General features: G+C 39.3%; 1 protein-coding gene across 5 annotated transcripts in view; it reads right to left on the minus strand.

Moving 5' to 3' along the window:
* The window catches only part of SULF1 (sulfatase 1), a 184,488-nt gene that overhangs the window by 131,258 nt on the left and 29,631 nt on the right, over positions 1–23,599 (minus strand). For 3 of the 5 annotated variants that reach the window (XM_088060702.1, XM_014257499.2, XM_088060686.1), the window contains exon 2: positions 6,096–6,209. The exons of 1 other annotated variant lie outside the window; for it this stretch is intronic. The gene's annotated coding sequence lies outside the window, so the exon portion shown is untranslated. Of the gene's footprint in view, positions 1–6,095; positions 6,210–8,478; positions 8,529–23,599 lie in introns of those variants that run through there. One more of the 5 variants, XM_088060688.1, reaches the window with a different exon arrangement.

Below are 23,599 nucleotides of genomic sequence, written 5' to 3' on the forward strand. Positions count from 1 at the left end.
CTATCCTAAGGGATTCAGAATATTTTTTATAGTTGGCTCATTCTCTTCCCAAGGCTGTACACATAGTTCTAAAAAAAGGACAGAAATGCCATTTTGCAACTAGTTTCGAAACTTGTTCTTAATCTGCATTTTAATAAATCCAAGGCCTTTCTAACATTTTCTTCAAACTGGATGCTATCAGGGAGTCACTGGAAAATCAGAATTTGCAAAAGAACTGTAGTAAGGGCTGTTGTTTGATGTACAGTCCAACAATTGGCTCCACAGAGGTGGCTAGGAGCTATACCCCAACTGCAGGTGGTACAGCTTCCAAGGACAGGTTCACATCCAGCAAAAACCTCTGGAAGGAACAATCCATCCCTTTCCCTCGCTCTGCTCACACGGTTCTTGTTCTTGCTGAGTCCTTTGTGTAAACATTAGCCCCTCACTTTGGTGGTTTTTTCAGTGGCTAAATTTTACTCAGGTTTAATCAGACCACAAAGCTATGAAAATGTTGGTGCTGACACAAAAGAAGGCACAGAACCATTGAGCCAAAGGAGAGAAAAAATAAAATTCATCTTCCTTCAGAGCCAATCTCATCTTAAGTAGTATCAAGGTGATCTTAAAATTAAATTTTAGAACTCACACAAACTCAAGATGAGTCAAACTGGAGAAACTTTACTATGGCCACCTACTCTAGGATGGCACTAGGGACAGAAAGTGTTCTACTGATGAGCAGTTGTCCTGCTACAGGATATGAGACCTGTCCCTGAGATGCTGAATTATCTCAAGAGGCAGTCTTCAGATAGCATGCATTATTTTTAGGTTTTAGCCCAGATGCTATTTAAACCAGTCTCATCAACAATAAAAAAGTTACAGTGGAGCTGAGCTTGATTTCCTTATAATGATAGACTTTGACTGAGGTTAGAGTCTCTGCCATGCTTGTTTGAGACACAAGGAATCTGACCTTTCCTGTCAGAGAGATAGCCTGACACAGGAACTCCATAAATAACCTTTGCTTTTGCTGGAGGTGTATTCTGCCAAAGAGTGCCCTTTTGAGGACATCTTTGGTTCTCAAGAAAGCCAAGATGGTATTTTCCAGATAAATGAATACAGAGGTTTTTAAACCCACTTGTAAGGGTTTTTAAACCTGATTATACCAACTGTGTGCTTTCATGACTTTGCTTCATAGGTGGTAAAGTGGTCTACCTGAACTTTCTCAGAAGAAAAAGAAGCTATATTTTATATATATGTAAATATATACATGTACATATACACACCATGCTTTATTACATTTAAGATTTTTCCTATTAGTTGAGAGTCCCTGAGCAATAGAAGAAGGCTTTTAACCTGTAGTTTTTCCAGAAGCAGCTGACAGCCTGACTAAGCCCCGTGCTTTTACAGCCTCTCCCTGCAGTGGGACCAAGTAGACAGATCATTTCACTGAAATAAATCATGCTTACCCTTTTACAAAAATTCCTTTCACACAAACCAATCCACAGCTAAGTTTTAAGACAGCAGTGCCTGAAATATAAGTAGCAATGTGATGGCTGATCAATAACTGTGTCACAGAACTAATAAATAAAGATACACCAAAAAAAAATCTGATTGCAGATCTCAATCCCTGCCTGTCTTGTGCTGATGTGAAATCCCCCCCCACATGAAATTGGTGGAATTCACTGCCTAGTTTAGAAGCAATGTTGAGCTAGAGATCTGATCTGATCTCTTGTGATCTTAGGAAAAACAAGAGTAGTATTTTATCACAGAGTGACAGAAATCATTGGCATATTATGAGGCTTTTTTAAAACCTCTCCACTTGTGGTGAATAACTTATTAAAATAAAAATTGGTCATTTTTATTGGGACAGCATAGTTTCCTGCAATTTTTTTTTCTATTCAACTGTTATTCCCAAAATTAGCACAATGTAAGGCAGCCTGTGTTAACTCTTTCTTATGCTAAACAGCCCTTGTTAGTTTAACAGAACAAAAGCTTTGATTGTAAGTGCAAATATGTGTGAGAATCTAGAGTCAAAGCACATTGGTGGCTTTTTTTTTTTTTTTTACTGAATGACTTGCTTTGGTGCAAGTTTCCAAATAAAGATTTAATTGCACCCACTTGCATCAATTACAATATCAAAGCACATAAGTTATAAAAACAGAAGGTGCGGACACAATGGCTATTTCAGAGTCTGTTTTGAAAACAGATTAGACAGAGTTATAATGATCATTTCTTCAAAAGAATTTAGAGATTATCAGAAACAGAACAGATTGTGGATTTTAATTGAAAACTCACTCCAAATTCTTTGTATCCCTCTACCCCAGCCTGGTCTCCTTCACAGCTTTTAACAAAATAGTTAATGAGTGGATTTAACAGGGGGGATTTGAAACCTGGAGATAAATACAGTTGCAGTACCCAGTTCTTAATATTGCAGTGCCTGTGGTACCTTTGGGTGATCTCATTTCCTGCACTTACACTTTGACGTAATCACACTTAGCACCTGTATGTACAACTCAGCAATTCATTCCAGAAGCCCAGACACTCTTCGTGGGCCCCTTGGATTTGAAAACAGCTATCTGTACCTTTCCAAGGAGAAATCTCACTCACATATCCTTGAAAACCCTTTGTGATTTTGAAATCTCAGTTTCTAGAGAGTAAAAAAAAAAGCAAAAATAAGGGAACACCATTTTATATTTTGAATATTAGTAATCTTAAATATATTTGTTTCCATATATAATGGAAATTCCCTGGAAGGTGTTTTAAGAAGTGGCATCAGTGATGCGTTTGAGAAAGGGGCTGACATTTCAACCTCACCTAGCAAAACCAGAAGCATTTAACTAGTGCAGCTTAACAGCTGTTAGATCAAGATATGAACACATGTAAGTTCCTCTGCATATTGATTGTTTCAAAGTCAGGCATATATTGAAAAATATAGAAAAAGTTGATATGCTGACTGACAGAAAGTACTCCTTTATGAACACGACATGTTAATTAGGTCACATCATTTTCTGTTATGCAAGGATTGTATTTTCTGAGGTTCTTTATTTCCACAAGCAGAATGACATTGCAGACCTCCTGGGAAAGGCCATTCACGAACCACATTTTCTGAAGACTCTTTCATTGGAGATGAATTTGAATCATTTTGGCAAAGCAAGAGTCACTGCAGAGAGTGCCTCCCATCCCAAATTAAGTCTCACCTCTTGTCCATAGGGTGAGATCTGGACCACTCTGATTCTTGCTAAACACAGAGATTTGGTTTCTCAACTGTCCCCTGCTCTGTGCCAGGGCACACCACTGCCTTGCTGTCACAGTCTCTTCAGCTGCTTAGAGACTCTGTGTTGGCCTGGGGCCCCACTTCTGGGGCACCCCAGTTTTATAAATGCAGAAGACACCCCCTGTATCCATGTAGTACATTTATTGAGTCTATCTCTGCAAAAAATCTGTCCCAACCTTTTAGGAGACTGAACAAACCTTCTGGAAAACTTGTTGCAAGTTACTTGACTTCTTGCTCTTCTTAAACTTAGAGCTGATTTTTATCCATGGCTTCTGTCATTGCAAATTTCTCTGAGGGGATTAAGCATTTTAATCCCACTGACATAAAAATATTCTGTGATATGTCCATTACATAACTGATAATAAAAATTGAAATATTCTAAAAATATCAGCTAATTTAAAGTATCAAGGACACCTTCAAGGATACTGAAGGATTAGCAGTCACAGCCAAAGATAGCCAGGTGGCCGATTCAAACACATTACAAAACCTTTCTGAAAAGTAAAAAAGCATTGTGGTTTTACATCAGATTGTATTTCCACGCAGTTCTGTCACTGTCTTTTTCTATATAACAAGAAGTCTTGGAAACAACTTTAGCAATCACCTACATCTCACACAGGTACAAGTGCTGTCCTGACAGGAGCTGGGATGGAAGTGCTCCCTACAGTCCCTGTGGAGCTGCTTTGCATCCTCTGGCAGGCAGAGATGGCTGCCCTGGCACACCGCAGCAGCCAGCGTGGGGTGAGTGCAGTGATACCCCTCACAGCAAAGCTACTGTGGGAAAGACAGGCAGAAAAACCTCTCGAGTGCATAGGGTTGGTGCAGCAACATAGTTTGTTTATGATAGACTTATCCCCAGTGACTTGAGTTTCAGGTAAAATAATATGTCTATCTCCCTACATAAACCTAATTCTCCTACTGTCACAAAGAGGAGGCATGCAGGGTACCCCAGATAACAAGGGCCATGATGACATTAGCAATTTCTCATAACTTTGGTGCATGGCAAGGAAGCTAAATAGGTGTCAGAAGTAGAGTGGTGTGAAGAATGGGTGCCTGACATGCTGGTGTGTCCCCCTCAGGGTTCATGAGCATGGGCCAGGCAAGCACCTCACATCTAATGTTGTCACTGAGGTCACGACTTCTAATAATTTCCCTTCACTCCCACACTCTCCCCAAAGCATCTCACTATTGCTTCCTGGATTTCAGATGCAATGCTTTATCTTTGAAAAAATAAACAAACAGTGGGAGAAGGATACACTGTTTTAGAGATAAGGTGATTGAGTGTCTTTGAAACCTTTAAACAAAATAGCAGGAGCTCTACCAAACTGTCTATTGGTTTTATTTACCTGGTATTCTGGGGCTGAGAGGTTTCAAAGTCAAATGACTGTAATGATCCTTTAAAATCCATATTTGGGTAGATAAACAGATAGTGCTGAGCACTGCTGTTGTCTCCATCTTGTAAGTGATAAGTAAATGGCTTCCAGGAATTGAGCAGCCACTCACTCAGGTAAACAAGGCAGTGGCTCTGGTGAGTGTAAATGCAGAGTGGGAATGAGAGTTAGCCCTGGCATAGAAGAGTCACAGCCTTTCTGCCTTTACATTTTCAAAATGAGCAGTGGTGTGTCCCATCCTCCTGCCCTGTAACGCTTGGTTTTGCCTTTAAAGCATAGAACTAATGAAACTTAAAGTATCAAAATTAATAAAGGCTGTTGGTGGAAGAGGGAGAACATTTTTGGGCTCCAGAAATGAGCACAGAGACACTTTGCTAACCAAACCGTGCAGCTAACCTCAAAGGCTGTGAGGTGCTATACTTAATAAATGCATTGTGGAGGTACTCATTTTACACATTAGGGACAAGCCCAGCAGGACAACACTGGTGTGCAGCCAGGAGATTACTCTGAAATCACACCAGAACTACACACAGAATTAGCATCACAGTCTCTGGGGAATAGCTCCCTTTTGGACAAAGTATTTTACAGCTAGGTTGCCAGGAACTGAAATCCAGTGGAAACAGCAGTTCCCAAACTAGGACTCACCCGCTTTCTGGGAAAGAAGGGGCGGTATGAGAGATACTGTCAGGGCTGCAAACTGAGATGAGTGGCTGTAATCCTGAATGCTGGATGCTGAATGAATTGGGGAGGAAAGGGGAGAGAAAGGTCATGAATGGTAGAACTCACTTGGGAGAGGGGCACAGGAAAAATAGTTTGGGAATTGCTGCAGCAGAAGCCTTTTTTTTCCCCAAATCCGTCCTTTTTCATTGTCACTTCCTTGAACAAAAGCAGCCCATGCAAAGGACAAGGGCTTAAAGCTAAAAGACCTGACACATTCTTCCTCCTTTCAGTATCAAATATGTTCTGTGATATTTACAATTCTTATACCATAAATAGAAATGCTTGAACACAGAGCTCATTTCCTGGTTTCTCAGAAACTTACATCCTCTTCCTTCTTGTCAGTTTCCCACATCTCTCTGTGCTTAATGCTGGTGGCCTGCCTTTCCCCACCATTGTACTGGTTCTCTTTTCCAGCAGCCACAGCACATTCGGTAACCTTTGCCCTTCCATTTGATCAGAACCAAAATGCCACCTTTAGAAAACTAACGTACCAGAGAAAATGGAAATATGAAGCTGACCTACCCACCATGCCATTATCTTATCCTGTTTCCACTGAGGTTTATTTCCTGGAATAAGCCTGATGATTTTAAAACAATGAAAAATTTTCTAAAGGAACTGGATCATCTGAAGACTCAGGATCTCCTTAGGAGCAGGGCCCCTTTTTAAAACTGAGCCTCTATCAATGTGGTAAATTTGAGGCAGAGCAACTATTTACTGAAAAGGAATAATACTTTACCTACCTGCAAGCTTCTTTGAAGTCTTCTTGTCATTACTAGAAATTTCACTGCATTATCTTCCATCCCCCAAATCAGCTTTTCTTGCTGACACAAGAGAGCTTCACCTTCTTTTTGATCCTACAAGTGAAGCCATGTGGAAATGATTGAGAGTGACGTCACAAGTTCAGTATTATGATTTAAATTTAGGATTGAGCAGAAGGAGGGGAAAAAAATTACACACGTCCGTGATTACTGTGTTTGGGTCATTCAGACGCAGGCTTAAAAAAAAAGATTTTGTCTCAGTGAATATAAAATGTACAATGGAACTTTTTAATAGGAGCTACTCTTTGCCTTCATATATATATATCCAAAACTCTGGTTTCTTCCTCAGTCTTTCATTGTTGATTTGACTTTTTGATTGCTGTTTTCAGTATGAGAGGTAATAGCATTTCAGTGATGCTGTATGTAAATAACTTAGACCTTTCATAAGGAGAAACCTGTGTTTCCATAAGTTCCAGGTCCCTTTTATCCTCACAAATTGAGTACGCCGAGATTGAAAAAACCTCAAAACCACTGAGTTTAAAACACCCATAATTATTACTAATTATTGTAAAATTCAGTTAAGTGGAAGTCCTTTTTAAAATGAACATTTATACATAGAAAAATTGAAAAAGTATGTCAAGGGTCAGAGAAAACAGCTTGAAAGGACAAACTTAAAGAAGTCTATATGTTTACCTCATTGCAACTGAGAGGGGGCTGGCCAACTTTGAATCAGGAGGCCACCAGGAAGAAAGATCCTCAGCTCCCCAGCAGAACTGGGAGCAGTACTAGAGGCTGGAGCTGGAACAGCAAGGTGTTCGTGTTTTCTGAGCTGGCGTAATGCTCTATTGAAACTCACTACCACGAAAATACCATCTCCACATGCCATGAAGAATACAAGTGGCCTCTTTGACTTGTATTAGTCAGTTGATTTTGCTTTATTCTTGGGTTTTTATTGCATTCACAGAATCACAGAATCATTACAGTTGGAAATGACATCTAAGACCATAGAGTTCAGATCAGAGGAAGATGGGGAAAATGTGACACATGGGATTTTTTGATCACTTTAAATTGCAGTAATTTAAGAGGTTGTGGGAAATCTCTATTTTGTTTTATTTTATTTCATTTCATTTCATTTCATTTCATTTCATTTCATTTCATTTCATTTTCTTTTATTTTACTTTATTTTTATTTTTATTTATTTTTATTTTTATTTTTATTTTTATTTTTATTTTTATTTTTATTTTTATTTTTATTTTATCTTAAAGCCAGAGGTCGCTGGCATCTGAAGAAGAGTTTTCCTAGGAATGTTTTAAGTCAGTATGAGCAGTGAGGGTTGAGGATAAAATGGAGCATCCAGAAGCATCATAGCAGGCACAAAAGTGACATGAGACCTGTACAGAGAGTTCAGTTCTTTGAACTTTCAAGCAAGATACTAGATACATATGTTTTCTTATACAGAGGCAAATATCTTTTGCCACCAGTGAATAATGTTAATCTGCAACTTCTGATGCAACAGTAAGCTCATACTGAAAGTATACAAATATTTCTCTGTGAATCCTAGATTCAAATCCAGTCTCTGACTTGCAGTATTCATTAAACCTCCCTTGTACCACACACAGACACCACCAGCAGATACATGAATGAGACAAAAATGTTCAGCCTCAAGCCTCATTTCAGTGTTTAAGCTTTTCCTTGCTCCTCCAGGGATATTCAGATCAATGTCTTAATATGGCAAGGACAGCCATTTCCATGTCTGAAAACGTGCTCAAACTCAGGAAACTGCATGGAGTGGGCTAGGACTTGTATCCTTTCTCAGAGGGAAAAATTGTGGTAGTTCTTTGTTGTCCAGCACGAGCTTCAGTCCACAGTTAACTTTAGCAAGCAAACAGACACTAGCCACAAAGACAAACATATCACAAACTAATAAAGTGACTTTAGAAGCCCCTGTTGTACTAATTCACAGCTGATATTGTTGCTAACATGCAAAAATTTCAGAGTTCGGTACTGTAGAGCACAAGGTGATTTGCAATTATGCTACTGATTAATCCATCTTCCTGCAAGTGTTTACTGCCTTCCCAAGTAGTCCTTTAACTTGATAACTTGATCATTAAAAAACTTAAAGTAAGGTGTGGTCTTTATGAAAGCTATGTTTCCAAATGGAATAATTCAGGAAAAGTAATACAATAAGCACAAGTTTCAAAAAAATAAAGATATGTATTATATATTGTATATGAACAATTAGATGAGTATTTGTATTATATATATATACATATATATATGTGTGTGTCACTATCTAGTAAATATAAAAGATGGCATGCAAATTTATTTTGCCCCTTTCCAGGCACCTCTTGGTACCTTTAGTTACCTGTCAATCATCAGGGCTGAAAGCTGGCCATAGGATGAGGTTCCTTCTTGATCTGTGCTAAGCAAATGGAAACTCTTTCCATGCTGGAGTTGCAGTTGCCTTTCAGTGGGAATTTCCATACGGTGCCAGCCCAAAGCAGAGCATATCCTACATGTAGCTGCTTCCTGCAGAAAATGAGAAGTTTTCTGGAACTCTAAGTCCAGGGCCATCTCTGCTCTGCTTTTAAATTGCTGTGATGACACCCTGACTTCCTTCTTTGCCACTAGTTTTCTTCTATATCTACCCTGGTTTTCTTAAGCTTACCAGACTATGTGTCTTTGATGTACCCACCCGTTGTGTATCCCACCTGGGCTGTAGTCTTGAATCTAACTGCTGTAAAAATTTAATTTGAGCCATATATTTTCTGGGACAGAAATTCCATATTTCTTTTAAGGCATTCAGTGAAAAAGAAGTCTCTGAACTTAGGCATTGGCTTCCATGAGGATTTTACCTGTGTATATACAGTAGAACTGAGCTATTAGCTGCTGATAGAGGACTAGCTCTTTGAAATATGGGTTTTACTTTGATGTTTTTTTAAGGAGGAAGTTAAAAGAATTTAAAAGAACATTTAGATTCAATGATCAAATATTCAAGACACTTAGAAGTTCTCAAATTAAAGTGTCATTTAATAAGGCATGGGTCTCATACAAGTTTAAGAATATAGTTGGGGAGAATTCTGAAGAGTGTTTTGAACTTTCCCAGATTATTATAATTCTGGTTGAAGTAATTTGCCTGAGATTTTATGTGGTTTCAACAGTTTTGGCACAATCTATCTGGTTTTATACACATATTAAAAAAAAAATAAAAGGAATTTTGAAAAACTGACAAGACCTTGATGCTCCCCAGAAAAACTCTATAGCAGACCTGGATTTACCTCTTAAATAAAATTTAGTAGGATACCATGCTGTTTGTAGAGCAGCTACTAAGGGATGGAGAATATAAATCTACTATAGTTATTTATTTCTTAGTCATCAATGGGAAGTTCACAGTTATTGCACTTTAAAAACCACTTTTCTAGTTCTAAGCTATCCCAGTTTCCTTTGACTCTTACCAGCCTCTTTCACTTACCTTGTCTCTTTTGCATGCTTATTCCTACCTCATTCAATATCTGTAGCTTTCTGTATTAGTTAGGTTGTCTCCTCCTCCTTCTTCTGGATTGTGGCAGACAATGTGTTAAATTAATGCACAATCTTTTTTCAAGTCTAGTAAATATCAAGTGATGTCAGGGGAGATCTGCACCTCCCTTGCAGCTCTGGGAAGGTACACAATCGACCCAGCTGACATGTCAGAGCTGTATGTGGATGGAACTTATTAAGTGCACTGGAATTTTTTGCAGTTCCTCTCAGCCAGTTGTAGATTTTCAAAAGGATTTAAAGGAACAAAACATTTCTATTCCTTGTTGCCAAGTTTGGTTTCTTATTGGGAATATTGTTTTGTCTAAATAATTAAACATTGAAGCCAAAGCAAAATTGGTTTTTTAGACCCAACGGTCATTACATTTCTCTGGTCTATTGCATTTTATCCCTATTTCAAGTTGCACAGCATGGCAATTTTTAAGCTGGTGTAGTAGATTTCAGGTAAATGATGTAACCAGCAGGCTTTTCTCACATTTCCATGAAAACAATTCCAGGAGATCATTTGTTTGTTCTAATGTAAACCAAGGAAATTTTCATTTCTTGGCCACATGTAGCCTTGAAAAGTGTACCTTCTATAAATACAGTAAGTACAAGCTAATATTAGTAGGAACAGATTGAAATAATTCTTGTCACCTTAACAGAAGAATCAAACGGTCTTTACTCTTAAATGTCTGAAGATCTAAATTAAAATCTTTGCCTCTCAAGCACTTGTGTGAGTAGGTCTTTAATCTGCTCCTGCTGAGAGCTTTTTTTCCTCCTCTTTTCTACTGCTGCACACAACAAGCCTCAAGTTCTTTATAAAGAGTCAGTATCCCATATCATAAGACAAGAAAATGGTATACTATGGCCATCTGTGTTTGCTCCACAATAAACAGGAGGGTTTTAACCAAGATTTTTGTAATTCAAAGGAAATTCTCAGCTGAAAACACAATTAATCTCCTGATGCTGGTGACATATAAAATAACAGAGGATGACCAGTCCCTATTCTCTTTTGGACACATATAGGCGCCATCTGTGATGCTCAGCTAGCTACTGCTGTAGGGAAATCAAGGGCAATGGTCACCTAAAAAGTGCCTGCACTATGCATGGTGTCACCATTCCTGTTCACTTTGGGGACAGGCTGACTGAGCTCTTACAGCCTGCTTGTGTCGTCAGATGTTGCCAAGCATGGAAGGAAGGATGGAGGCTTTTACAAGGATAAACCTATAGTCCTGCTTGTCTTATTTGCAGTGAATCTCTCTACACATTGGGAAAGGGAGAAGGAGATGAAGGAAGAGGGAGAAAAAGAATCCTATACCTCCCATATCAGTTTTACCATTTGTTTCATAAGAAGATGTTAAAGCACAAGACACTTGATTTTACAATTTTTATACCACACATTCTTTGGGAAAAACACTGCAAGACCTACAAGTTTTTGGGAAAAATGTAGCCTTATCTGGAGAAAAGTTGGTCTGTTTATGCTGTGTTTTGTAACCAACCACTAATTCCCTAAATTAGTTTCCAGTTAACTCTCTCTTTGTGTAAGTATGTAATGGGCTGCTGAGTCAAATATTTTACTGACTTCAATTTGTGCTAAGTATGCTAGTCAAATGCTGTGGTGATGTGCATTAAATGAGTTGCAAAGGAGTGATTGAGTTATGCAGTCTCCCCAATGGACCACTAATAAAAAATTTTATACCTTATGAACCATCATAACTCTGTATATGCCACATGAAATAAGGTATTAAAATGTTTTAGAGAGCTTTAAAAATTTTATTGGTGCTTTTTTGGTATTGCTCCCCCTATAAAGCTGGACTTCCTTAATTAGTGAGGATCTGTGCTCAGAGGAAAAAAAAGTGTCTGGGAAATACTGGACCCTTTAAACTTTAAGTAATCCAGCAATAGTTAGTTTTGCTACCATACGGTTAATGAAGTATTATTAGACCAAGTAGCCATCCATCCTAGGCAGAGCATTCATACAGGTTAGTCAGCACATTCCTTTCAGGTTTTTGATTTAATTTCAAAGTGAATTAGGTTCTATGTTCAGAGGAATTATTTTACTCTTCCCAGGATCTTGCTGCTCAATAAAAGATCACTGCAGACAGGAGTGTCATTAGCTATTCTATATACCATAACAGGAGCCACTCAAAGTGTTGCTGGCTGCTGATGGATGGGTCAGCAATGTTCTTGTCAGAAAACATTTCTCACAGAAAGAAGCTGGACATTCCAAATAGTTTTGAACTTACAGAAGAGCATGTGAATCCCATGTCCCAGACAAGTCAGGCATATTTTTTGCAAATGCTGACTTCTCTGCTTCTGGTAGTTTGGCTGATGGACATGTGCTTGAACAGAACACTGGAGCCCTACTCACTTTCAAATGAGGCCTGGAGACAGAGATGTCTGTGAAGTTCTGAAGTCTAACCCTTTCTTGCTGCTGAATTTTTGTGTCTTGGCAAGTACCCACTAGAATGCATAGATTCCTTAAGGTGTACCAAGACTTAATTATGCAATTCTGCTTACCTTAATGCACCAAATTTATGACCCTGAAACCCATGACAGTTTCTGCTTTACAGGTCCATGGCTGGAGTGAGGAGTGGGCAAACAGCAGTGCCAGCCCCTGCTGACAGGGAGCAGCTGACTGGGGTGAGGCTGCTGAAGAACTGGGAAGTTTTTGCTAGGACCACCTCCCATGGCAACACCCTCACCCCACAGGAACAGTGGTGTAGAAGTTTCTCTTGTCTCTGACCTCAAAGCTTCATCTTAGCTGTGGGTTTTTTCATATATTGGTGATGCAACTTACAATCCTATAAATGGTGTTCAACCACCATAAATGTAAATAAATGTATCTTGTTCTTTTCTTTGTTGAATCAGTCATGATCTCAGTAACATCTACTCAGACTCCTCTTTTCTTCTACCTCCAAATAGTTTTCTTTGGCTAAACCAGAAAGGCAAAATCTGGGTAAAGGGAAAAGGTTCAGGGCACTCCTAATGCTTTCCTAAAGCTTTAAATTGTGTTTATTGTCTGTCGCAGAGAGTAAGAGACAATGTCTCACGTCTGTGTCTGCACCAGACCCTCACCCACATTTAGGGCTGAGAGGTCACAGAAACACTGAAGTGTCACTCAGGTTTCCCAACACTATGCCATCTGAGAGGCATCCAGATAAATGTTGAGGATGTTCCCTTGCTTTGGATACTAGTGCAGTGCAAATACCTCCAGGAAAAGCTGCTAGGACAGTGGAAGCAGGACTCTAAACAGGCCCTCCAGAGGCTACACACACACTATAGCTGGTGGCTGCTGCAGAATACCAAATAAGTTTAAAATTGCTGCTAAGAGGTTGAGCAGTAGTGATGCAGAGGTTGAGGTAGTGATGTTGAGCACTGATACTGCAGCAGTGAGACATCAGGACCTGGTCCATTTGAGTGCTGCAAGAAGCACTTCACCATTACAGTACAGAAGAAAAACTCCAGCTCTAATATAGGTACAGACCCCTGCTTGCAACATGGTCAGTAATTGAATGTCAGGAGCTGAGAGTTGTTTAGCACAAATCTATTGCTCTCTGAATATCTCTGTAGGGAAAGCAAACTCAGCAAGTTTTCTGTGGAGACTATGTTGAAGTTAGTCAGATTTTCCACCCACTAGATCTGTGGAGAAGAATCTTTAGGCTAATTTACCTGAAGCTGTCAAATTTAACTCAGGATATCACAGTATTTTACCTCTGCATGTAAGACTTGTTAACAGCTAAATATAGGGCCTAGCAAGAACTACCACACAATTACTTTGTATATCACTGATGATATAAGAAGACAAGTAAAGCATTTTTAGTAGCAACTGAAATACCAACATGTATTTTTGAGATTCGTTGACTTGGCAATAAGGATGTCAATCCCTCAATCCGTGACTTTGCACTTATCCAATATGCATTAGTGGAACATACGTGTGATTTGAAACATCTGCATCACACTTGTGGAGGATCAGCTGGACACTGTCATTTTTCTACATGCAGTTCATAAGTTTTCCCTTGAAGCCTCTCCCAGAGACCATCTTTAAGTCAGAGGTGAAAAGGAGGATATGGTCTCTTCCAAATGAGTTTAGGAATGGCTTCCTTAGTCCATAGCATAGCATGAAGCAACACATCATACAGCTCTTTAAAACAGAAATATCCCTCACTCAAATAAACACCCATATCCTGTTTGCAGCATAAGCCAAAATTTCCTTTTTCTTTGTCCCAGATCCAAATTACTCATCTTTTTTGGGAAAAAGAAATGTTATAATTAAAGTATATATTCCCAACACAGTGGCAGATTTCCCAAGAGGCTCTTTTTTCAGGCCACTGAAGCTGGGCAGAGCATCATGTGGTGGACCTTCCCTGCCTCCAGCACACATTCCTGCTGTAGTTTCAAGTGCTAAGCTGGCATCACTTCCCAAATGTTCTCTTCTGCTCTGCTCCCTTTGCTCTGACCCTCTGCCTCTTTACATCTTGGTCTCTCACCTTCCTCCCACACTTGCCTCGTGGCAGAGTCTGTTATCTGAGAGATTTAACTCATCAAAACCAGGAGAGAAGCACCCATGTTTTTGCTGTCTTTCTTGTCAGCCTGGGAAACTGAGCTGTCTCATCCAAAATGCTGCCAAATTGAAGCGGTGGGAGAATGTGGCAGACAGGAGGCAAGGAAGGAGATTTGTGAAAGGGAAGCAGGGCCTTCCTTATTGGTAGCGTTAAGAAATGTGCCTAACTCCAATTCCTTCAGGTCTGTCACCATCAGAAGCAGCAGTGAAGATGGAATTGTGTCCCCCCTGGATTTTACACACCTTCTGCCCCAATTCTTTAACCATTACAATGTCTCAGTTTCAACAAGAAGCTGCTAACTCAAGACACCGTCTGAGTGCCCAGGAAGCAGCAACATTTTTTTTCAGTGTTTCCTCTAGGGTGTTTCATATTTCACAGCGTCTCCATGGACTAACAATAGTATCTAGATAAAACACCATAGATTTTTAAGTGCACACTTGAGAGCAATTATGTCACCCTTTGCTTCCAAGTTTCCTCAACATGCCTTGGCACCTTTCTAGCTGCTTTTCTTTCAGCTGCCAGTACCACAGGCAGCTAACAGAGCCATAGGCATGAGAAGGCATGTGAAGGCATGACAAGGGATGTGATGAGCTTCCCATCACTTCCCATTTTTAGCTCTGAAAATTCAGGATGACCCTCGTCATTGTTGTATATCATTTAGAAAGTCAGTGCACAGTCAATTTAGGTGATTAATCACATCTGTGTTAAGCCAGAAAATCTAAGTCTGTGTCACCTAAATTCCTAATTATATATTTAACTGCACAAATACAGATGGCAAAAATGTAGATACCAGATTACACAGCATCTATTAGTGTATTCCAAGCCTAAACCAGAATTACCCATGCTTTTGCAAATTATGAAATAAGAATGATTGTCCTTTTTGTTATTTTCTTTAAGAACTACAAGGTACTTTGGGGGGAAAAAAAAGTAGTGAACTAAATGAAATAATTTTATTCCAGCTAAAATGCATCTCATTTGGCCACAGACACTTAGAGATACCTGTGAGAAAGCCCCAAAGGGAGAAAAATTAATTTAGAAATCTTTTGCAATGGGATTTGTTAGAGAAGTGTAAAATTACCTCTTCTTAACAACTCCCTATAAAATATGATGGGTTAAAGTTCAATAGTTGGCTGCAAAGTGATTTAGTGCTTTTCAGACAGCTTGGCAGTCCATAAATAGGATTCATAAATGTTTAGGCACCCCAGTATCTCCAGGTATCTTCTGATTCTCTCTAAAGGACTCATTTCATGCAAGATTGCCTTTCCTACATTAGACAAATTTACTGTCTTTCTGCAGCTCAGAGTTCTGGTTTTCAAGGCCTTTGGATATTTGGAGATCCTGTTCACATGTTTGGCTCTTCAGCACTGCCTGTCACCACATCTTTCTCCCATTGTGGAGCTGTCAGAATGGCTCTGACCCTCTGTCAAGTAATGCAGAGGGACCACAGGCTAAGTGGGTAGCACTGACAGATATGCATTGATGTTGATCTTGCTGGCAAAGTTAAGAACTATTTTTAACTTTTCATTTTTAGTATCCACAAACCAGCAATAAATGAACTGGAAAGTGAATAACCTTCTCCAGTAACATTAAAGGGTTATACTCCCTAAGATATTTGCTTTTTTTTAAATGTGAATACATACATTTGGATGACTTAGCTCATAATACCCCATATATGAACTCAAAGTTGAGAGCATCAGTAAAACTATTGACCATTAAAAGTGTTTAAGTGCTTTCTTGCTTTCTTTTGGCATCTGTCCTGCAATAAAGTACCTTACCTTGAAGTAATATCCCTTTTACTCTTGGGAACCACCACTTTGATTGGGAGGATGGAGTCACTCAGGGGGAGTGAAAGCAGTACCAAGGCCTATGGACAGCTTACTCATATTTGTATATTTTCATATTTAATCAGAGAAAGGAATGGAAAGCATTCCCCCACCCCCCTTTTCATGGCTGTCATTTTGAGCATGGGTAGAGGTAGGATGAGGTTAAAAGTTTAGGAAGAGAGAGAACACAGAACAACATCCTGTACATTCACTGAAAGTATGACAGGAGTTTAAAACTCTTCCCACATACTGCCACATACAGTACTTACCACAAGCAGTCCCCTAAACTGTCTGGATGTAGTTACAGTTCAATTCTGAGCCAGGAATGGGGTAGGACAGTGCTGAGCCTGGGCAGGCTGCTGTGCTTTCAGCACGCTTTGCTGGATGGATGAGACCTGGCATTCCCAATTAGGGCACTTGCACAAAGCGCCAGCCGGGCCGTGGCATTGCCATGCAGCCCAGCTCCGCAGCGCAGGCTCCTGCTGGCAGCTCCAAGGTAAGGACTGTGTGCCCTGCCCTGAATTTAGGTGCAAAAACCACGACAGGATTTATACTTATTTTCTGTACACACTCTCCTCCTCACAGGCAAGTGCACATGGGGATTTCTGTACAGCGGCATATGGAAAGAATGTGGAAGGACAACTGGTTTCTCCCAGGCTTGTGAGGAGCTGCCATCAGAAAGCAACATTTCAAAATGGATGGAGTGAGTAGCAGCGTCTCAGCCACAGCAAGCAATGTCCCAGCAAGGCAGGGAGATGCCTGCCCACAGAGCCAGCAGGTATTTGATGTGGCTTGTAGTGGAAAAGGGATCTGCTTTTACTTTGCTTGTGATGGTCTCTCATACTTTATTCTGATACAGCCAAAGTAGATTTAATAATGCTCATGAAAAATAACAAGTGCAGCAAATTTTGTTTGTGACTACATTACACTGAAACACAGAATTAGACAATTAGTTATCCCCAGATTTTCTAGCATTGGTGTTCTGAGGTTATAAATAAAAGAATTAGCATACACTGACAGCAATGGAGGCTAGAGCATACATTCTGTGTATTCCTGGGTTCCTACATTCTCACTTCCAGCAGCACAAACAATAAACCCAGAACACCTGCCTTTTATTTCTTAGACTGTTGTGTGGTAGACTGTTGTGTTTGTGTACTATCATAATTCACTGGATTAATCTAATCCTTATCTCAAAACTTTGCATGGTAGTGTGTAGCTGCTGTCGCTCAAAGCAACTATCAAGAAAACTGCTCTGGGCTAATGACTATCACCAGCTTTGTGGATCACTCTAAGAAGCCTCATATTCTAGAGAATTCTATTAAAAATACTTTGATCACTTTCATCTACAGCTCCCCACCTGCAAATTCCCAGATTTTAGTGGACACTTTATCTGTTACTTGTTAAAGATATCTCCCTGATATCTGATATCTACCTGTCTTTACCAGGTAGAGAACCTGCCAGAATTAAAAAAAAAAAGTCAATATTATTGAGGTTTTTGTTCACTGATAAGAGGAGATCTGCTATACTGAAATAACAACAGTAAGCTTCTAACAGGTGCTGTCATAATTGTTCCTGCAAGCAAAGATCTAATTCATATGATAATCTGTGATTGTCTGGCATTTCATCCTAACTGATTTTTAATGCTATATTGATCTCAGCTTCCATAATTGGCCTCTTCAAATAGTTCGCTTTCTTCTTCTCAGAGAAAAGGAAATGCAGGTTTTGTTTCTTTCACCCTCTTTTACTATCTGGTATATGCTGCCATGGAATTTAATTGTCTGTAACATAAACTCCACAAAACAAAACTCAATCCAGAATCTACATTTCTGGGGTCTGAATAAAATATAGTCAACTTGCATTTGATCTTGAAATCCTTATGCAAGCCAAGATTTCTTACTTGAGAAAATAAATAATGAGTGAAGAAATTGAAAGGCTTTAATTTTCATATCTTTAAAACACAGTGGTTTGATTACTTCATATAAAGGATGTCACTCCCCACAATATCTCAGCTGGAAAAAAAAGATAAAGTATTGTCAATAAAAAAAAAAAAAAAAAAAAAGAAAAAAAAGGAAAAAAAAGGGAAAAAAGATAAAAAAGAGATGTTTGCAGTCTTTTGTGACTATCTTTCTGAACCGTTGTATTCTAACCTATATAAATTAGCAGATCAGCAGCCACAGATGCAGCAGCTAAGTTAACAAAGACGTATGGTGCTCTGTGACCCTCATCATCCCTGTGCATCTGAAAACAGAACTCAGAACTATAAGGTTACTGAGAATGTGGAAAATGGCAGGCAGTCAGCTCTTTCACCAGACTTAGCAAAATTGTAAGAATAAACAAAAAGAAAAGTAAAAACATGTAACCAGTACTTTGCACATGGATGGGGGAGAGAGGAGAATTTTAGGTCATCTAACAGCTAATGTAAACTACAGGGTGGATTCCTTCCAGAGCTAAGCTTGTGATTACATTAATCAGACACACTAGAGCTAATGCTATACATTACACTTCCAGGATTTCAATAGCAGCTTAGAGCTACAAAAGAGGGAAACAGTCCCCAATATTGGGCATGCCATTAATAGAAATAAAGAACAGGAAAATAATTGCTGAAACAGCCAGTCGGCTGAACACCAGGGAAATAGTGAGTGAGCAATTATCAGTTGGTAATCGATGTGACCATTACCCTCTTCTCTTTTACAGCACATCTTTTGCACCTGGCACTTCAGGCAAGCAGCAGCTGAAAGAGAACTCTGCAACATGTCCATAATAGACTGCTGCTCTGCCTTCAGGAGCAAGTGGCCATTTCAATGGCTGCAGATGTTTGTGCAAGAATGGACACTGCTCGGTACCATTCTCTGGTAATGCCGGAGTCCTTGTAGTCAACAGCTTGAGCTCTTTAATTCATGATGCAGTCTTTTTGCTAAAAGGTCTCAAGGAAACACTTCTTCTGATAGCTTCTGCTTTAGATGTTCTCTGCAGATTGTGTAAGGGATGTGCTGGTTTAGAAGGTCACATTGATGTCCTATATTTACTTACAGTAAAGGCCTTCATTGTATTTTTCTGATTCTGTCTGCCTGAATGGATATGCATGTTAGCTGTGTAGCTTTCTGAATTCTGAACGCAGAAAAAAACCCCAAGTATGTTATAACTGGTTCTCATTAAACTGCTAAACGGAATACTAAAAGGTAGCTTAAAATCAGGTGCATTTAATAAAGTTATATTTGAATTGGCACACGCACGGGTCCCATGTGTTTTTCAGTTTGCTAGTGTTGCAAGTTTATCATATGTATTACCTATGCTTAAATGTTACTTCACTCCAATAAAAACAGGCATCATTTACAATTTCTCTCAAACATTGCTAAGTCCATGACCCAATTCATTAGCTAACCGTTTGAGGCAGCCTAACACACCCATTGAATTTACTGAGTCTTGGAAAGTGATTTGTGCCTTTAGATTAGATATGGGTTTGGAAGATTAAATTAAACCACACAGGGGCATGAAGAGGAGATTTTTCTGGAGAAGATACATTTTCAGTTTGAACAGAAATGTAGAGAGCATTCATTCACCACAGTTCCCTTTCCTTCTTAAAGCGGCACAGGTTCCAGAAAATAAATCACAGGGAGGAGTTCCATCAGTGTAATTATATAAAAATTCCACATTGAAGAAAGCTGTGTGATGGGATCTGTAGTAAGAAAGAGTGTTTTCAAGTTTCTTCACCGAAATTCCTTTGGGAGGGAGCACAGACACCTCTGTGGCAAGCAGACTTCTGAGTCTCCCAGGGACTCCCTGCCCAGTCCAGGAGAGGAGCTGGAACCCATCCAGGTCTGGCCTCTTCCGATTCTCCGGATGTGCTGTTTTGACTCAGGCACGGGCATGTCCTAACTCTGACACAGATCCCAAAAAACACCAGTATCCCAGCAAGACTGTGCAATCCTCATTCATAACCAGACAGCCTTGGACATAATTAGCTGTCCCTGCAAGCCTGGAGACATTGCAGTCCTTGGATATGATAGATCTCTTGAAACAGGAATTTTACAGATTTGCCTCACACTGCCCTTCACATTTACAGTCAGAGAAACCTCTGCTCGGATCTGGGACTTCACCATACCTCCACAGGACTTTGTTTGGTTGCTTACATGGAAACACAACAGTAGGAAACTATTTTACATAATTTAACAGCGAGAAAGAGAGGAAAGGAGCCAGCATTGTGGGATCATCCAGCACTCTGGACCACCATCAGGTTGTGCCTAGAATAAACTTCAGCCACCTCTGTTTAATGGAATACTAACATGCAACAAGTTTCTACCTTTCTTTGTTCAGGAATGAAATGAAGCTGAAATAATTTATTAGAAAAAAAATAGAAAATTTGTAAGAATTAAATTTATTAGAAAAAAGAATATGGATTTTGATCAATAATCATGCCCATGGTAAGATAAATTTATGCTTGCAAAGGCTTCAACAGATGTTTTTCATTGTAATGGCTGAGATCCAGAATCTTTCTGCATTCTTATTTTCTTTCCTCAAACTGCAATAAGACTAGAGGTCACTCCAAATTCTTTGTGCATGTGTGTGTGTGTGTGTGTTTTGTGTGAAGAAAGTGGACATATGTAAAAAAAAGATTCCCTCTAAATAGGAAAATAAATCAGAAATACCACAAACCAGGACAATCTCAGATTTTCTGGGTGATGCAGACATTTGGAAATAAAAGCCAGCTGAAACAGTAATTTAGAAAACATCTCAACTTCTTTTGAAGTGAGATTTCTCAATGAGGAAAGCAACTTCTTTGGCTCAATGAAGGTGCAGTGGCAACATGAAGCTCATGCCTTTCCCAAATACTTTAGAAACCCGTACAAACTCATCCAAACCAAAAAGGAAAAAATAAAACAAGATATTTGACTCACAAACTAGCCACTAAATGTCAACTGGTTACAGAATGTTCCACCTGCCAAGGCTGAAATCTAGGACAAAGATCCCAGAGGGGTCACAATCCTGCAATTCCTACTGAAACTAAAGGCCTATTAGCTCTAACACTTCTCTTAAAAAGAGACAAAATACATATATTATGCAATCAGACTAGAGTAGAATATTTTTTATGAAAACAAGATGTTTGTAGAAGGTGCCAGGCTGCTAGTCCCAGAAAAACGTAGGCAACTATAGCTGAGGCAGAAGTAGGACTTGCTTGTTCATCAACCTGCCGTGACCTGAGGCCAGGACAAAGAGTTCGGTCTCCCTGCCTGCTTAAATCTTGGGTTCAGGAGTTTTCATAGCCAGCAAGGGTGCTAATTAGAGTCAACTGTGGTGTTGACACATGTACTGGGAAGCAGGAGGAGACCAACTTCATTTTTACAACAGCATCGCACAGAAAGAGGTTTTGGTTGGTTTGATTTAATGACTTGATTAGAATTTGAGCTGGTAATTTACAAGGGATGCGTGTTGTATCCACTGCCAGTCCTCTAAGCCAGTCAGCTTTGTATAGGATCAAATTTATATAACAAACCAGACTCAGCAGTGTCATAAATGGGGGTATGAATTTCATGCTAAGTGTAAATGAGTAATAAAGTAGTTACCAAGTAGTATTTCTGTACACTGATTTGGCATTCTCTGCATGTGCAGAAGCAATTTGGTATGCTATGGGGACAAAATTCAGTCCTGGCATAAATCAATGGGACTCACATCTATTGAACACCAGAACTGAAATGGAACTCAAAGGCATTTTAGACAGCATAGGAATTAGTGATGGGGGGGAAATGTGAAGGGCATATGGATGTCAAACAGCACAGAAGTGGAAAAGAGCAGGAAAGAAGCAAGGAGACAGGAGTGTAGAAGGTGAATAGATATTTTTCTGTTCTATTTGTTGTTTCTTTTCTTCAATTGGAACTTGAATATATATATCTGTGTGTGTGTGTGTGTGTGTGTGTGAATGTGTGTGTGTGTGTATGTATGTATATATGTATATATATATATATATGTATATATATATATATAAAAATAAATATATATATATATATTTCTGCATCAAAACTGTATGATAAACTAGGAAACAGCTTGGAAACACTTAAAAGCCTTTTAATAATCAGCCATACATGATGAGTAACAATCATTCAGGTCAGTTCTGAACGAGATCCAGTGAACTCTGTGGAATTTCCATCTGCTTGCCACAAAGACCAACACGGGAATTTGGCCACCAAGTATTCTTGAACCCACAGCGTTATACTAGAGGTGAGCTGAGCCAAACACATACAGGTTTCCAGACTTAGCTTTCCCCAGCAAACAGACCTCCAGCTGATAAAAGCAGAGTGGCACACACACTGAGACACATGGAATAAAGATACTGCAAACCTAGGTGAATATAGTGGACCACTAAGATGTAAAACTGGTAGCTGAAAGCTGGCATAGTTTTACCAGGTGGCTAAGATGGTCCAATTTTGCCAGGCAGACTTGGATTTCAAACAGCAAGGGAGAGCTGCACATCTCTGCTGCTCCCCAGTATAAACTGAAGCATTCCTAGCAGTGCGTATTATTGCACTGTGCAGGCCTAGAGCAGAGCAGGAAACAATGGTGTATGGTATTGCCTAACAGGTTCCAGATTATCCAAATAGCTTGTAAGTGGGCATGAGGGAGCAATGCAGAAGTTCTGCAAATTGTCACCATACATTTCAGACATTTATAAGCTCTCAGGTGTTGATCACAGTGGTTTATTTATATACTATGTGTACAGTGTTAAGGCCCTTGGCACTAGCAGGGAACAGAAAGCAGGTTTTTTTTTTGTTATTTTCTGGTTAGTTTTGTTTCAGACTTGCTACAGGTTTGAGACAGCAGGTTTCCATATTTTAGTAAAATCTTATGTCACTTTTGAACAAACTTCCACTATGCAAAGCTCTACAGGCATTACAGGAATGGCACGGCACCTGTCTCATCATTATGTATAAATGCATTTGAATTATCAAAATACTCTATGATACAATTTCTGAGGCTTCCCAGAGCAGGAAACAGTACAATTCAGGAAAAGGTATGAGCATGTGAAATCTCCACTGTCAGCAAGCTGTACAATATTTCACTACACTTTTTTAGTGCACCTGTACTTTGTTAAACCCAGTAGGATCTAATTTACTGTATTCAAATCACATTTAAATTAAGTATCACAGTATCTGAAAATATTTTGTCCACAGCATACAGAAAAGATAATGCTTATAATTGATATGGTAAGCCTAAATTTATTGCAATTATTCACCTGTTTGATCAATATCCACCCACAGACTGTCACTCCTTGTTGGAAGTTTTATCCACATATACTTTGAGAAAAACATTTAAACCCACAAAATAATGGACAGGTTTTATCCCAGTGCAAAAGCTCCTTTTTGCTGCATTACTGTAGCCATTTGTAGCATAAATTAAAATTGCTCTTGGGTTCTAACAATCAGTCCAACATAGGTTTCCAAAGGCCATCAGAAACATAAACAAACACATCACAGCACATCACCATCACCCACCAAAACATTGGCTGCTGAGCTTTATGAATATTTCTGTGGCAACAGGTAAAAATTCATAACCAAAAGTGAAATGATGATAAGTATTTTCCATTGAT

Source organism: Pseudopodoces humilis, chromosome 1 (genome assembly GCF_049639895.1).
Source record: "Pseudopodoces humilis isolate 2021_Gansu_Grassland_sample_001 chromosome 1, ASM4963989v1, whole genome shotgun sequence".
Classification (NCBI taxonomy): Eukaryota; Metazoa; Chordata; class Aves; order Passeriformes; family Paridae; genus Pseudopodoces; species Pseudopodoces humilis.